This window comes from Aquarana catesbeiana, linkage group LG12 (genome assembly GCF_042186555.1).
Source record: "Aquarana catesbeiana isolate 2022-GZ linkage group LG12, ASM4218655v1, whole genome shotgun sequence".
Taxonomy (NCBI): domain Eukaryota; kingdom Metazoa; phylum Chordata; class Amphibia; order Anura; family Ranidae; genus Aquarana; species Aquarana catesbeiana.
In genome coordinates, this window is record NC_133335.1 from 126,290,190 (window position 1) to 126,304,554 (window position 14,365).

The 14,365-nt window shown below is 45.1% G+C and overlaps 1 protein-coding gene across 1 annotated transcript in view; it reads right to left on the minus strand.

Annotated features, from left to right (window-relative positions):
- Positions 1-14,365, minus strand: part of STAC2 (SH3 and cysteine rich domain 2) — a 1,070,413-nt gene that overhangs the window by 63,818 nt on the left and 992,230 nt on the right. The gene's annotated exons all lie outside the window — the stretch shown is intronic.

The following is a 14,365-nucleotide window of genomic DNA, read 5'->3' on the forward strand; positions in this document are numbered from 1 at the left end:
TAGGGGGGACCCCATGCCATTTTTCTTCTTAATTCTGTCATAGGGTTCCCCTTAACCACTTCAATACACTGTATTATATACTCTGCACTATATACCCTGCACTGTATATATACAGTATGTCACAAAAGTGAGTACACCGCTCACATTTTTGTAAACATTTTATGTCGTTTCATGCGACAACACTGAAGAAATGACACTTTGCTACAATGTAATTTGCTATCCCCTCAAAATAACTCAACACAGCCATTAATGTCTAAACCGCTGGCAACAAAAGTGAGTACACCTGTTGGAGGTCAACATGGTTTAATATCATATTTTTGGAGTTTTACTTCCTGGTTGATACAGCCAGGTGGCCTAAGTTGAAAGTTGCAAGTTGACCCAGCAGGGTGTTGATTCATGCCCCCTGGCAGGGGAGTAGAGCTTGACTCCAGACCCCCCCCCCCCCCCCCCCCCCCCCCGGTGTAATAAAGATGGAAGTGCTTGATTAACACTTCTGCAAACAAAGCTTCAAAGAAAGCCACTGCTGCCAAGATGACTGATTGGCTGAGTTCAAAGGACAGCTGTCATTGAGGATTTGACCAAGATCCAGCAATCCAAGGCATAGAGGCCATAGTAAACAGGAAAGGCATCACTATGTAGAACAGTTGCATAAATTAAAAATGGAGATAGCCGCATGTTCATTAAATTATAGCACTGGGGGAAACAATGTTAGCAGGCCTTAGTGAGCTGCATGGATGGTAAGAATTTTCTGGTTAATGTTTCTTTGCTGTGAATAAGGTTTAGATGTGAGTTTCAGAGATTTGGCCTCCATGTTTGGAGAGTTATAGACGATCTTGAAGTATTTTTAGTATTTTCAAGGATAAGCCTCTGGATTTCTATTTTTTTTTTCTCTCGTTTTGGTATTTTTATTTTTTATTTTTGTTATTTGTTTATTCATTTATTTTATTTTTGTTATGTTCAGGTGGAAAAAATCCAAATTGTTAGGTTTAGTCCACCTGAAAGGGGGGTCATTGGCTATGCCCTCAATTAGCAGCTGAATACATGGTGATTGGCTATACCCTCAGTTAGCAGCTGAATACATGGTCATTGGCTATGCCCTCAATTAGCAGCTGAATACATTCTGTTTAAGACAAGAGTTGGTAGAAAGTCATTTTAGCTGTTGGAGTTGTTGTAGGTTTTTCTGTTTTTATTTTCATTCAGGTGGAAAAAGTTCCAAAATGTTTAGGTTTTGTCCAACTGAAAGGGGAGTTAGTGCATAGGTCTTAAAGTGATACTAAACCCTTGGCTTTTTTCTGCTAATTCTGCTCCTTTAAGGTAGTGGTGTGTGTTCACTTACCTTTTCATTAATTTTTGTTTCCAGGGGCGTAACTACCACCATATCTACCCATGTGGGCGCTATGGGGCCCACAGCCGAGTGGGGCCCAGTGAGGATAAGAGCACCGCCGACACAGTCTCCCAGCCAGGGGAAGAGAGAGGAAAGGAAGAGGCGAGCTGTCCGTATCAGCAGAGAGCTGAATTGTCTGATGTAAGAGCTTTCATTAGAACTTCCAGTGTTCCCGGGGCTCACGTCACATAGCTCCACCTTTTGGCCCGGTGCCTTTGATAGACAGAACGCCGATCCAATGCGGGACATGTGACGTCATGAAAGGCGTCAGGGGCAAGAGGTGGGGCTATGTGACGATGAGCCCCGGGAAGACAGGAAATTCAAATGAAAGCTATTACAGCGGGCAATCCCACTCTCTGCTGATCCGGGTGGCTTGCCTCTTCCTCTGCATAAGTGGGGCTGTATGGGGCACAGGCAGACCAGGCTGTATGGGGCACAGGTCACGTTGTATGGGGCACAGGTCACGCTGTATTGGGCACAGGTCACGCTGTATTGGGCACAGGTAACGTTGCATTGGGCACAGGTCACGCTGTATGTGGCACAGGTCACACTGCATTGACACTAGGGCAGCTGTGGGGGGGGCTGTTTGCAGGGGGGCCCCATGCAACATTTTGCTATGGGGCCTTCTATTTCTAGTTACGCCCCTGTTTGTTTCCAAATGCTTTTTTGGTCTCCGGAGGCATGGGAGCCACGGGCGTGTAAGACGCTGTAGCTCTGCCTCCCATGCCATTTTATTGTAATGAGAATCAGGATCTCATCACCACAGCCCTGCCTTTCCTCAGCCCCTTTTTTTTTTAGAAGTGAAGTTTATAAATACATTTATTCTGCAGAATATGGTCGTGCTGGGGAGGCGGGAATGGGCGTGGCTGCTGGGAGGTGTGTACAGAAGGCTGTAATACACATCGAGAACAAGGCTTGTTCTCGTTCATGCAGTCAGTGAAAAAGCGGTAATGCGCATGCGCGATGACGCTACGCATAAAGGGAATTGTAGTTCCTATTCACATATGATGTAGCAGCAGGGAGCGCGATCCAACACCCGGAAGCTAAGGCAATCAAAAGGGACTGTAAAGGAGAAAGTGCCGAAAATAGGTATGAATAAAACAGGGAAAATAAAAATTTTGGTGGAAATAATATATAGATTCCCGATGTATGCAGCATATATATCAGACATATGCAAAAAAATAGGTACCTTTACAACCCCTTTAAGGTAAAAATAAATGCATTGTTTTTTTAGCGTTTAAAATTAGAATTTAGAGAAGCAACGTTCACGTTCATTTTTTATTTTTTTTTGCTCTTACCATGGGGATCCATTTTAGAGTGGGTTCATCCTAAAGAAATTATGGTTGTTTTGATAATGTGTTCAGGGTTGGAGTAGACAGGAATACTAAGTTCCTGGGTTCCAAGGAAGGAACTATAAATAAAAATAGCAAACGAGTAGATATTGTGGCTAGGGATGAGCCGAACACCATTCGGTTCGCGGCAGAACATGCGTTAAAGTCTATGGGACCCGAACGTGAAAAATCAAAAGTGCGAATTTTAAAGGCTAATATGCAAGTTATTGTCTTAAAAAGTGTTTGGGGACCCGCGTCCTGCCCCAGGGGACATGTATCAATGCAAAAAAAAGTTTTAAAACGGCAGTGATTTTAATAATTCTTAAAGTGAAAAAATAAAAGTGAAATATTCCATTAAATATCGTACCTGGGGGTGACTATAGTATGCCTGTAAAGTGGCGCATGTTTCTCGTGTTTAGAACAGTCCCTGGACAAAATGACATTTCTAAAGAAATAAAAGTCATTTAAAACTGCTTGCGGCTGTAATGTAATGTCGGGTCCCGGCAATATGGATGAAAATTATTGAGAAAAACGGCATGGGTACACCCCCCCACCCAGACAGTTACCAGGCCCTTTGGGTCTTGTATGGATATTAAGGGGAACCCCGCACCCAAATTAAAAAAAGAAAAGGTGTGGAGCCCCCAGGCCCTATATACTCTGAACAGCAGTATACAGGCGGTCCAAACAAGGCAGGGACTGTAGGTTTGTTTTTTAGTTGAATCTGTTTGTAATTTGGAAAAGGTACATTTTGTAAGTGTAGCTCCAGCCAAAAAATACATTTTTAAGCTTTTTGGATAACATAAGGAAGGGTTATCACCCCTGTGACATTTGTTTTGCTGTCTGTGCCCCTGTTCAGAAGATTTCACCTCACTTTCTGTCCCAATGACAACTGGATTTTGAAAATTTGGGGTTATTAGGGAAATAAGGATTGGTGATAAAGCATCAGTGGAGACACCTTTTTTCCCATATTAACTCTTATGCCCTGTACACACGGTCTGACATTGATCGGACATTCCGACAACAAAATCCATGGATTTTTTCTGACGGATGTTGGCTCAAACTTGTCTTGCATACACATGGTCACACAAAGTTGTCGGAAAATCCGATAGTTCTGAACGTGGTGACGTAATACACGTACGTCGGGACTATAAACGGGGCAGTAGTCAATAGCTTTCGTCTCTTAATTTATTGTGAGCATGCGTGGCACTTTGTGCATCGGATTTGTGTACACACGATCAGAATTTCCGACAACGGATTTTGTTGTCGGAAAATTTATAGCAAGCTCTCAAACTTTGTGTGTCGGAAATTCCAATGGAAAATGTGTGATGGAGCCCACACACGGTCGGAATTTCTGACAACAAGGTCCTATCACACATTTTCTGTCGGAAAATCCGACCGTGTGTACAGGGCATTACAGGAGAGAAGTTCCCTTCCTAGGGGTAGATTTCCTCTCACTTCCTGTTGTCTTCCTCCGTTTGTAAGTAGGAGTTGTTTGTAAGTGGGATGTTTGAAAGTAGGGGACCGCCTGTATATAATATACAGCCTGCCCTATATACGCTGCAGAAAATTGGACCTTAGATGTTGGTGGTACCAGAACACTGTAAGCCCTCAGTTAGTCTTGGTGGGCGCTGGAATGGGCCCTGCTGTGAAATATTATATAAAGAATTGTAATTACATGCCCCTGTTCAACAGGGGCACAAAAATGGGCCTTTGGTGGTGTGGTGGTGGTGCCATATCACTGTAAGCCCTCACAGTTACTCTTTGTGGGCGCAAGTACGGGCCCTGCTGTGAAATATTAGATCAAAAATTGTAATTACACACCCCTGTTAAACTGGGGCAGAAAAATTGGGTCTTAGGCAGTGGTGATGGTGCCACAACACTGTAACCCCTCACAGATTCTGTTGTTGAGTGCAGGAACGAGACCTGCTGTGAAATGTTTATTGTAATTACATGCCCCGGTTAAACAGGGGCAGAAAAATTGGGTCTTAGGCAGTGGTGGTGGTGCCACAACACTGTAACCCCTCACAGATTCTGTTGTTGAGTGCAGGAACGAGCCCTGCTGTGAAATATTAGAGCAAATGTTGTAATTACATGCACCTGTTAAACAGGGGCAGAAAAATTGGGCCTTAGGCACTGGTGGTGGTGCCACAACACTGCAACCCCTCACAGATACTCTAGTTGAGCACAAGAACGAGCCCTGCTGCGAGATATTACGGCAAAAATTGTAATTACACGCCCCTGTTAACCAGGGGCAGAAAAATTGGGCCTTAGGCACTGGTGGTGGTGCCCTGAAACAAAAATGTTCTTAGAAGCCATGAACATGAACATTGAGGAGGAATTAGGATAGTCACTCAGCATAGGCAGTCTTCAAGGGATCTCGCATTCATATAAAAATTAATCGGTTACATCAACATCAGGTGCTTGGTAGCTGGTGATCCAAGACTGATTCATTTTCATGAAGGTGAGCCGATCAACCGAGTCTGTGGACAGGCACACTCTGTGATCGGTTACAAAGCCTCCAGCAGCACTGAATGTACGTTCAGAAAGAAAGCTGGATGCAGGACAGGCCAGTAGCTCAATTGCATATTGTGGAAGCTCTGGCCAGTGATCCATCCTCAAGACCCAGTAACCAAGTGGATTTGCAGTTGTAAAGGTCTCCAAGTCTGATCTTGCCCCTAGGTATTCCTGCACCATGTAAATCAGACGCTGGCGATGGTTGCTGGAACGATCAGACCTTGGGGCTGCGGACTAAAGAACTGTCTGAACGCATCGCAATAGCAGATTGCCCGCAAGTACTTGGCACACCTAATTATACACCTTCATTCCTCTCAGTGTAGGTTTCTGAGAGGACTGAAGGTATAGTGGGGTTGGAGATCCCAGCTGATGAGGAGCAAGGAGAGGTCCGCCTTGTTCTTTGGTGTGGGTCTTTTAAGTACTGTTGCCAACAGACTGCATGGGAGGTAGACATATGTCTGGTGAAGCATGTGGTGCCCAAGCAGCTGCTGTTTTAGCCACGCTTGACACGCTTCAGACATATGTTGCAAACAGCAACGGTGCGATCTGCTGCACACGTATCAAAAAAAGCCCACACCAAAGAACTTTTCAAAATACACGGGAGTCAGCAGCACCCTGCACATGAGGAGCTCTGCGGTGTGATGCATTCGGGTGGCTGCCCTTAAGCTGGCTCCTGGAGGGCATCCTGCCTCATTGGAGATGTGCCTTCTCCTCCTCCTCTCTTCTATCAGGCACCCACATAGAGTCAGTGACCTCATCATCCCCTCCCTCTTCATCACTGGAGCAAATCTGGGAGCAAACCTGGCAGTATGCTGCAGCTGGGGGAACATGACTGCCAGTTTCTTGGGCACCCCCTCCCTCTGGACTCACGTTACTGCCTTCCTCAACCTGGGTACCATCATCAGAGCCTTCAAAATGCTGCACATCCTCTTGCAGTATGTACCCGACACTATGGTTGAACAGTTCGAGGGACTCCTCTGTGCATGATGGTGAGGCTAGGGAAGGACTGATGACATTGAGCCAATGGAATAGGCTGCTTTGGAAGCTGCATTGGCAGGAAAACTACTTTAAGCCTGGGTGACAGAGGATGAGGACAGCTTAGCTATCCACTCTACCAACTCTTCTGCATGTTGTGGATCAACACAGCCAGCTGCCGATAAAAAGGACAAGCATACCCCACGGCCACGTGCTGAGGATGCACCGTGTCCTTGACCAGCACTGTTGGCTGTAGACACAGAGCCTGCTTGCCCGCTTTTAGTGGCCTGTGAGCGTCTGCCTCTCCTTGGTGGCCTTCCAGACATGCTGTAAAATTTTATTAGCAAAGCACCGCTTGAAGTTTACTAGAAAAAGTACACCAGGAATGGCCTGCAGTCAGATATAGGCTTGGCTAGACTAGAATGCAGTGGATATATATATTTAGGAGACTGTATATATATTTAATGCACTGCAGATCACTGAATCACCTACCTGCCTGCCTGAAAGTATATTTGAAAACGTACACCAGGAATGGCCTGCAGTCAGATATAGGCTTGGCTAGACTAGAATGCAGTGGATATATATGTAGGAGACTGTACATACATTTTATGCACTGCAGATCACTGAATCACCTGCCTGCCTGCCTGAAAGTGTATTTGAAAATGTACACCAGGAATGGCCTGCAGTCAGATATAGGCTTGGCTAGACTAGAATGCAGTGGATATATATTTATTAGACTGTATATATATTTTATGCACTGCAACTCACTGAATCACCTGCCTGCCTGAAAGTATATTTGAAAACGTACACCAGGAATGGCCTGCAGTCAGATATAGGCTTGGCTAGACTAGAATGCAGTGGATATATATGTAGGAGACTATATATATAGTATCTCACAAAAGTGAGTACACCCCTCACATTTTTGTAAATATTTTATTATATCTTTTTATGTGACAACACTGAAGAAATGACACAGGCATTGAGCCACCAAGACTATTAGAGGCATAGGAGATCTGACGGTGGGAAGGAGAAGGCGGATGTGGGCGAGGCCGTGCTGCCGTGGCTGAGCCTGGGTTGCTTGGCGTCCCTCCAGCCGTGATGTCTGCTAAAACAGGCTCACGGACCACACGCTAGCCTCCCGCTGCCCCCTCTCCGGAACGACGCTGTCGGCCCCAGCAATCTCCGCACTCCGCATCTCGGTCCCGGGGTTCCAGCGGCGGAAGGTGGAGGCGGTGGGAGCAGTGCCCCAAATCCATAGCTGTTAACGGCCATCACGGCCGGGAGCTTGGACGGGATCGCCGTGCCTCCGCAAACGTGTGCCGGTGCCCGCTAGGAGAGGAGAGGAGACAGTAAGAAGCGGCACGTAGCAGAGCTGGAGGAGACTGCTCGCCGGGAGCCGATGATGGAGGAGAGATAGAGAGCGGCAGAATCAGACAGAATTGGACAGAAGCTCAATGGTAGTTCTAAGAAAACGTATGGAACAGGTGAAAGCCCCAGGAGTCTAAAAAGTGGGTAAGATTCTGGTCTATTTTTGAGCTGGAGGATGGGTAAGTGATGCACAGGATCTCCTTAAATACTGCCAAGCTGCATGGAAACTTTGCAACTGATGTGACTGTTATATTGCCTCACCTGCATATGTGATTATACTATAATAAGATACCACCACAATATAATAACAATATAATAATCACGGCACAACAAAATAAATATTTTGGGGATTAAGCTGGGTATTAAGTGTATACGAAAAGATTCTGAAGGTTAACCAAGGTAAGGACTAAGTATTAGTAGAAGACGTGCATAGAGGTCGGTACCCCTTACCAGGTGGTCTCAAGGGGAAACAGCAGCTCTCAGTAATAGGGGAAACAGCTAGAAAATAGCAGTACACAAAGTAGAAAAGGAGCCTTTAATTCCGTGGAGGTGGAGGGACTAGCGAGGGGGCTCCAGGTAACTACCTGTTGTTTTTGTCTTATTTCGATACACTATTCGGGCCCCTCAAGCATTGAGAAGAAGGGAAAAAAATGAGAGGAAAATCAACAAGAGGAGCGCCCGCGAACCCGCCCAGAACAAGTGCAAGCCCGGGAACCATCAGGAAATATATGGTGAATGAAAGCAGCAAAGAAAGTCCGTGCAATTTAACAGGCGCTAAAAATAAAACTCCAGATCGCCCAGCTAAAACTGGAACAAGAAGACAATTGGCTGATACAGAAACAAGACCCTCCAGCAGCGAGATAGAAGCAGAAATGCCAGTAGAGACCCTGCAGGTAAATCAGCTCCCTACCAAGGGAGAAATCGCTGAAATGTTTGCAAAACTGGAGGCCTCAATCAAAGAAGAGATCAGTACTGTGCACGAGAACATGAGCCACCTACTAACAAGAGTGGAGGAAGTAGAAACAACAGTGGACAAGCAAGGTGAGAAAATTTGAAACACAAGTTGGAAGTGGAAGGAACAGAGGAATATAAGGTACAAAATGGAAGACCAAGAGAACCGCAGCAGAAGAAAAAACCTCCGGATTAAAGGTCTCCCGGAAACGCAAGGTGAAAAAGAGAATTTACAGGAAAAAATGGAGGAAATTTTTAAAGATCTGAAGAACCCTAGCAACATCAGCGGTAACTTAAAGCTAGATAGAGTTCATCGGATTAGAAAGCCAGCTAAAATCAGGGGAGACGTTCCGCGTGATGTTATTGTGCGGTTTCATAATTACCGGGACAAAGAGCAGATTAATTCAAACTTAAGGAAAAACCCGCAAGTGAACTATGGTGAAACAAGCCTACACATCTTTCAGGATTTAGCCGCAGAGACCCTAAGCAGGAGAAGAACTCTGAAACCATTACTAGCTGCCTTAAAGGCGCATGAGGTCCAATACTCCTGGGGCTTCCCTGCCAGTCTAACTGGACGTAAGGATGGCCGTAAGGCGGTGCTGAGATTTCCGGAGGAAACACAGAATTTCTGCGACCGTCTTGGAGTCCCATTAATGGAGATCCTGGGGTGGTGGGAGAGAAATGGAAACCAGGAGCAAACAGGGGACTTAACCACATGGAAACCAATACTAATGGCAAAAGAACACAGGGGTTAAAAGGGTCCCCGGCCCTAAAATGACTGAAAATAGGCTTTTTCTGTCTGTTCTTTTTTTTTTCTCTCTCCTTATATAATCTAAAGTCGGTGGGGGGCGGGGGGGGGCAGGTGGGATGGCCGCGATTATACCTAGGGGGAAGCTCTCGGCTCAGATTTGACCCCTCTTCGAGCTCAACCTCTGAAGAGTCAACCGTGAGGCCAGGTGGAGTTGGAGGGCCACGGTTTTGTAGGGGGCTCATGTGGAACCCCAATACTTCCCCAATCATGTTGGGAAAGGGTGGGGGGGAGTGGGGGGGGTTCGGGGAGGTGGGGGAGGGGGATGGAGGGGGGCCAAGGGAGGAGAGGGCGCAGGGGGGGACGAAGGGAGGGGCTCTTCAACGTAATGGAACCTAGAGCTTGTATCGCAAAGCGAAGAACATAAATTAGGATGAGTGAGGATGGCCAGCTTAAAAATTATCTCTTATAACGTCAGGGGCTTGAATTCCCACGTGAAACGTGCTAATATCCTATGTGAATTGAAGATATTGAAAGCTGAGGTGGTAATGCTTCAAGAGACACATTTAAGCGCCAGTAAGAACCAAAAAATCTATTCTAGAGACTTCCCAGTATGGTATTACGGTGACTCACCAATAAAAGGGGCGAAAGGTGTTGCCATAGGGTTTGCCAGGGAGACCAGGTTTGAAATGGAGGAGGCAATGGCCGACCCGGAGGGGCGGTTTCTCTTCTTAAAAGGCAAAATCAATGGTTCGAAGTGCTCTTTGGCAAATATCTATGGGCCTAACAGAAATACGTATAAAAAGTAATAGGTATATTGGCAAAGTTTGAAGAATTTAAGACAGGGAAGGCTATTATTGCGGGAGACTTCAATCCATGTTTAGACCCTGGAAAGGACTGTTCGTCACATGTCCGGGGGAGGGATGGAGCTTGGGTAGGTAAATTTAAAAAAAAGCTGCAACAGCTCCAGCTGGTAGATGTATGGAGGATCCAACATGGTGATACAAGAGATTATACTTTTTACTCCCCTGTACATGTGACGTATTCGAGACTTGACTTCTTCCTGATTGAACATAGGTTGCTGGAGGATGTTATGGAGGTAGTTATCGGTAATATGTTGTTTTCTGATCATGCACCAGTGAGCTTACAAATAAAAATAGGGGAAACCCACACCCAGGGCTCAGGGTGGACATTGAATGAGGATCTGTTACAAGACAAAGATATTTTGGAGAGAATCAAGGAAGAACTGGAGTGGTACTTTAAAATAAACATCCCTGGGGAGGTAAACGAGGCTACAGTTTGGGAGGCCCACAAAGTGTATATCAGGAGTATATTTATGATGGTAGGTACGGAAAAAAAAAGAGATGGAAAAAAGAAAGGGCAGCCCTGATAAAAGAAATCCAAGAACTAGAGCAACAACATAAAACGTTGGGAGGGAGGGAGGCTTGGATAAACCTACTGAAAAGAAGAGAAGAGCTGAGGGCTTGTACAGAACAGGAAACGCGTAAAACCTATAACCTGGTTAAGAAAGATAGATACATTAACGGTAACAAACCAGGCAAGCTCCTAGCCAGGGCCTTAAAAAAAAAGAAAACGAGTAATTTTATAGAAAAAATCAAGACCAAATCTGGTGAAATTAAATACAAGACGTGCGACATCGCGAAAGCATTCCGAGACTTTTACGGCGAGTTGTATGCAATAAACGCAAACAGCTCACACGAGTCAAATAGACGTAAGCGCGATGACAACAAAATTTTTTTGAAAGAAGTAAAATTAACAAAAATCACAGATGATGATAAAGTCTTATTAGATGCCCCGATTACCGAGCAGGAACTTAAGAAAGCCATACAGGATACACCAAACGGGAAAAGCCCAGGCCCTGATGGGTTGACGGTCCTTTACTACAAAAAACTACAGGAAACATTGATTCCCATAATGTGTTCATATATGAATGGGATAGGGGAAAACTGAGAGATGAGGAAGGAAGCACTAGAAGCAAGCATCGCCATCATCAGGAAAGAAGGGAGAGATAGCACGTTATGTTCTAGTTACAGACCCATTTCGCTCTTGAACGTTGACACGAAGCTATTTGCAAAGATTTTAGCCGACAGATTGAAAAAGATAATTAATGAGATAGTCCACTCTGACCAAGTAGGTTTCGTGCCGGGTAGAGAAGGGAGAGACAATGGCATTAAAACGTTATTGGTGACCGAGATAATGAAGGATAGGGGAGCCCCAGGTCTACTCCTGTCAATGGATGCTGAAAAAGCTTTCGACAGGGTAGACTGGGGCTTCATGTGGGATACACTTGAGGAGATTGGCATAGGTAATAAAATGCTTAGTAAGATTAAATCCTTATACACTCTGCCTACAGCAAGGGTTAAGACGAACGGTACGCTCTCTGAACCTTTTATAATGCATAACGGCATTAGACAGGGGTGCCCACTTTCCCTGCTGCTTTTCATGCTGACGTTGGAACCTTTATTGCCTAAGATAAGACTCAGTCTGGACATCAGCGGGGTCAAAATTGGGGAAGAAGAGTACAAAATAGCCACATTTGCGGACGACGTCCTACTGTACGTCACCCGCCCGAGGATCACCCTTCCGAACCTGCTAGAGACTATCAAGACTTATGCTAGATTATCCAACTTCCGGGTTAATGCAACTAAGTCGGAAATACTGGAAATAGTGGAAGATAAAGCAGGGGATAAGGCCTATCAAGAGAGTCTCCCATTCAAATGGGGGATAAAAGAACTTAACTATCTAGGAGTTAAAATTACCCCAGATAAAGAGACACTGTTCCAAGTTAATTACATGGCATTTCTTAATGAGATCAGGACTGATTTGAATAGAATCCCAGGAAATCAATTCTCATGGGGAGGCAGAATAAATTTACTTAAAATGTCAGTTCTCCCGAAAATCACGTATAAAATGCAAATGGTCCCAATTTCAATACTGCAGAGTTTTTTTAATAAATTGCACACTTTGTTTTTAATGTTTATATGGCGGGGGAAAAAAACACAAATTAAGTTTACACAATTAGTCAATGATAAGAGGAAGGGGGGGGTGGGGGGCACCGGATATTAAAAAATATTACGTAGCCATAGTTATATCACGGATTATAGATTGGGTGAAAAAAAATAAAGAAAAACAGTGGGCTAAAATAGAGGGTATAATGAGTGGGGTGGATTTGGGTAAAAATGTGTGGATTCCACCACAATTTAGAAAATTGAGCACGAAAACACTGGGTACCACCAAACACGTTTTAAACATGTTGGATAAAATACATGACAGGGAGAAATGGGGGTATAACTCACCGCTAATCCCGCTTAAGGACACCGATTATTTCCTGCCCGGGAGGGAAGATTTGTTTGGGAGATGGATACTGAAGGAAGAGGCCCAATTAAAAGACATCATGAGTCAGGGCAAGTTGTGTACCTACCAGGAGTTAAAAGCAAAAGATAAATGGTTCATTATGGACTTTTTTAAGTACAGGCAGTTGAAACATTTTGTTGACACACTCCCGCAGCCAATAAGGTCGATGGAAGATCTTCGTCCCCTCGAAAAAGCGCTTTTGGAGAAAAAAGGAAGGGGAGGAGTGTCTAGGATTTATAGAACATTGATTAAAATGGGAGAAGTTGAGTGCCCGATATTCCTTAGGAGGTGGGAGGAGGAATTGGGAAATAAGATCAGTGTAAGCGAGGTGGGGTTGCTCCTGGGAAGAGTGAACGCTACCTCAGTGAACTACAGGTTATCTGAGATGAATTTTAGAATTTTGGCGAGAATGTACATCACCCCGGATAGAACACATAAAATACAGAAAGAAACATCGCAACTATGTTGGAGGGGTTGTAAGGACATAGGGACAATGGCGCATTTATGGTGACAGTGCCCGGAAATGAAAAAATTCTGGGGGAAGATAAGGAGTATTATTTTTGAGATCACTAGTATGAGGATCCCAGATGACCCCTGGGTGTGCTTACATCACGGGAGTAACATGCCCACAAAGAGGTACTTGAAATCACTGTTACCACATCCCCTTAATGCGGCCAAGAGTCTTATTCCTAGATACTGGTTAGACAGAAGAAGACCTACAATGAGTAAGCCACAATGATGTCAAATTATTAAGGGATGAGATTGACTTGAAAGTTGAAACAATATCTCCCAAAAAAAAAACACAGAAGAAATGACACTTTGCTACAATGCAAAGTAGTGAGTATACAGCTTGTATAACAGTGTAAGTTTGCTGTCCTCTCAAAATAACTCAACACACAGCCATTAATGTCTAAACTGCTGGCAAAAAAGTGAGTACACCCCTTAGTGAAAATGACACTGCTTTAACCGTCTTGGGCATGGAGTTCACCAGAGCTTCACAGGTTGCCACTGGAGTCCTCTTCCACTCCTCCATGAGGACATCACAGAGATGGTGGATGTTAGAGACCTTGCGCTCCTCCACCTTCCGTTTGAGGATGCCCCACAGATGCTCAATAGGGTTTAGGTCTGGAGACATGCTAGGCCAGTCCATCACCTTTACCCTCAGCTTCTTTAGCAAGGCAGTGGTCGTCTTGGAGGTGTGCTTGGGGTCGTTATCATGTTGCAATACTGCCCTGTGGCCCAGTCTCCGAAGGCAGGGGATCATGCTCTGCTTCAGTATGTCACAGTACATGTTGGCATTCATGGTTCCCACAATGAACTGTAGCTCCCCAGTGGCGGCAGCACTCATGCAGCCCCAGACCATGACACTCCTACCACCATGCTTGACTGTAGGCAAGACACACCTGTCTTTGTACTCCTCACCTGGTTGCCACCACACACGCTTGACACCATCTGAACCAAATAAGTTTATCTTGGTCTAATCAGACCACAGGACATGGTTCCAGTAATCCATATCCTTAGTCTGCTTGTCTTCAGCAAAGTGTTTGTGGGCTTTCTTGTGTATCATCTTTAGAAGAGGCTTCCTTCCGGGGAGGACAGCCATGCAGACCAATTAGATGCAGTGTGCGGCATATGGTCTGAGCACTGTCTGGCTGAGCCCCCACCCCTTCAACCTCTGCAGCAATGCTGGGAGCACTCATACATCTATTTCCCAATGAC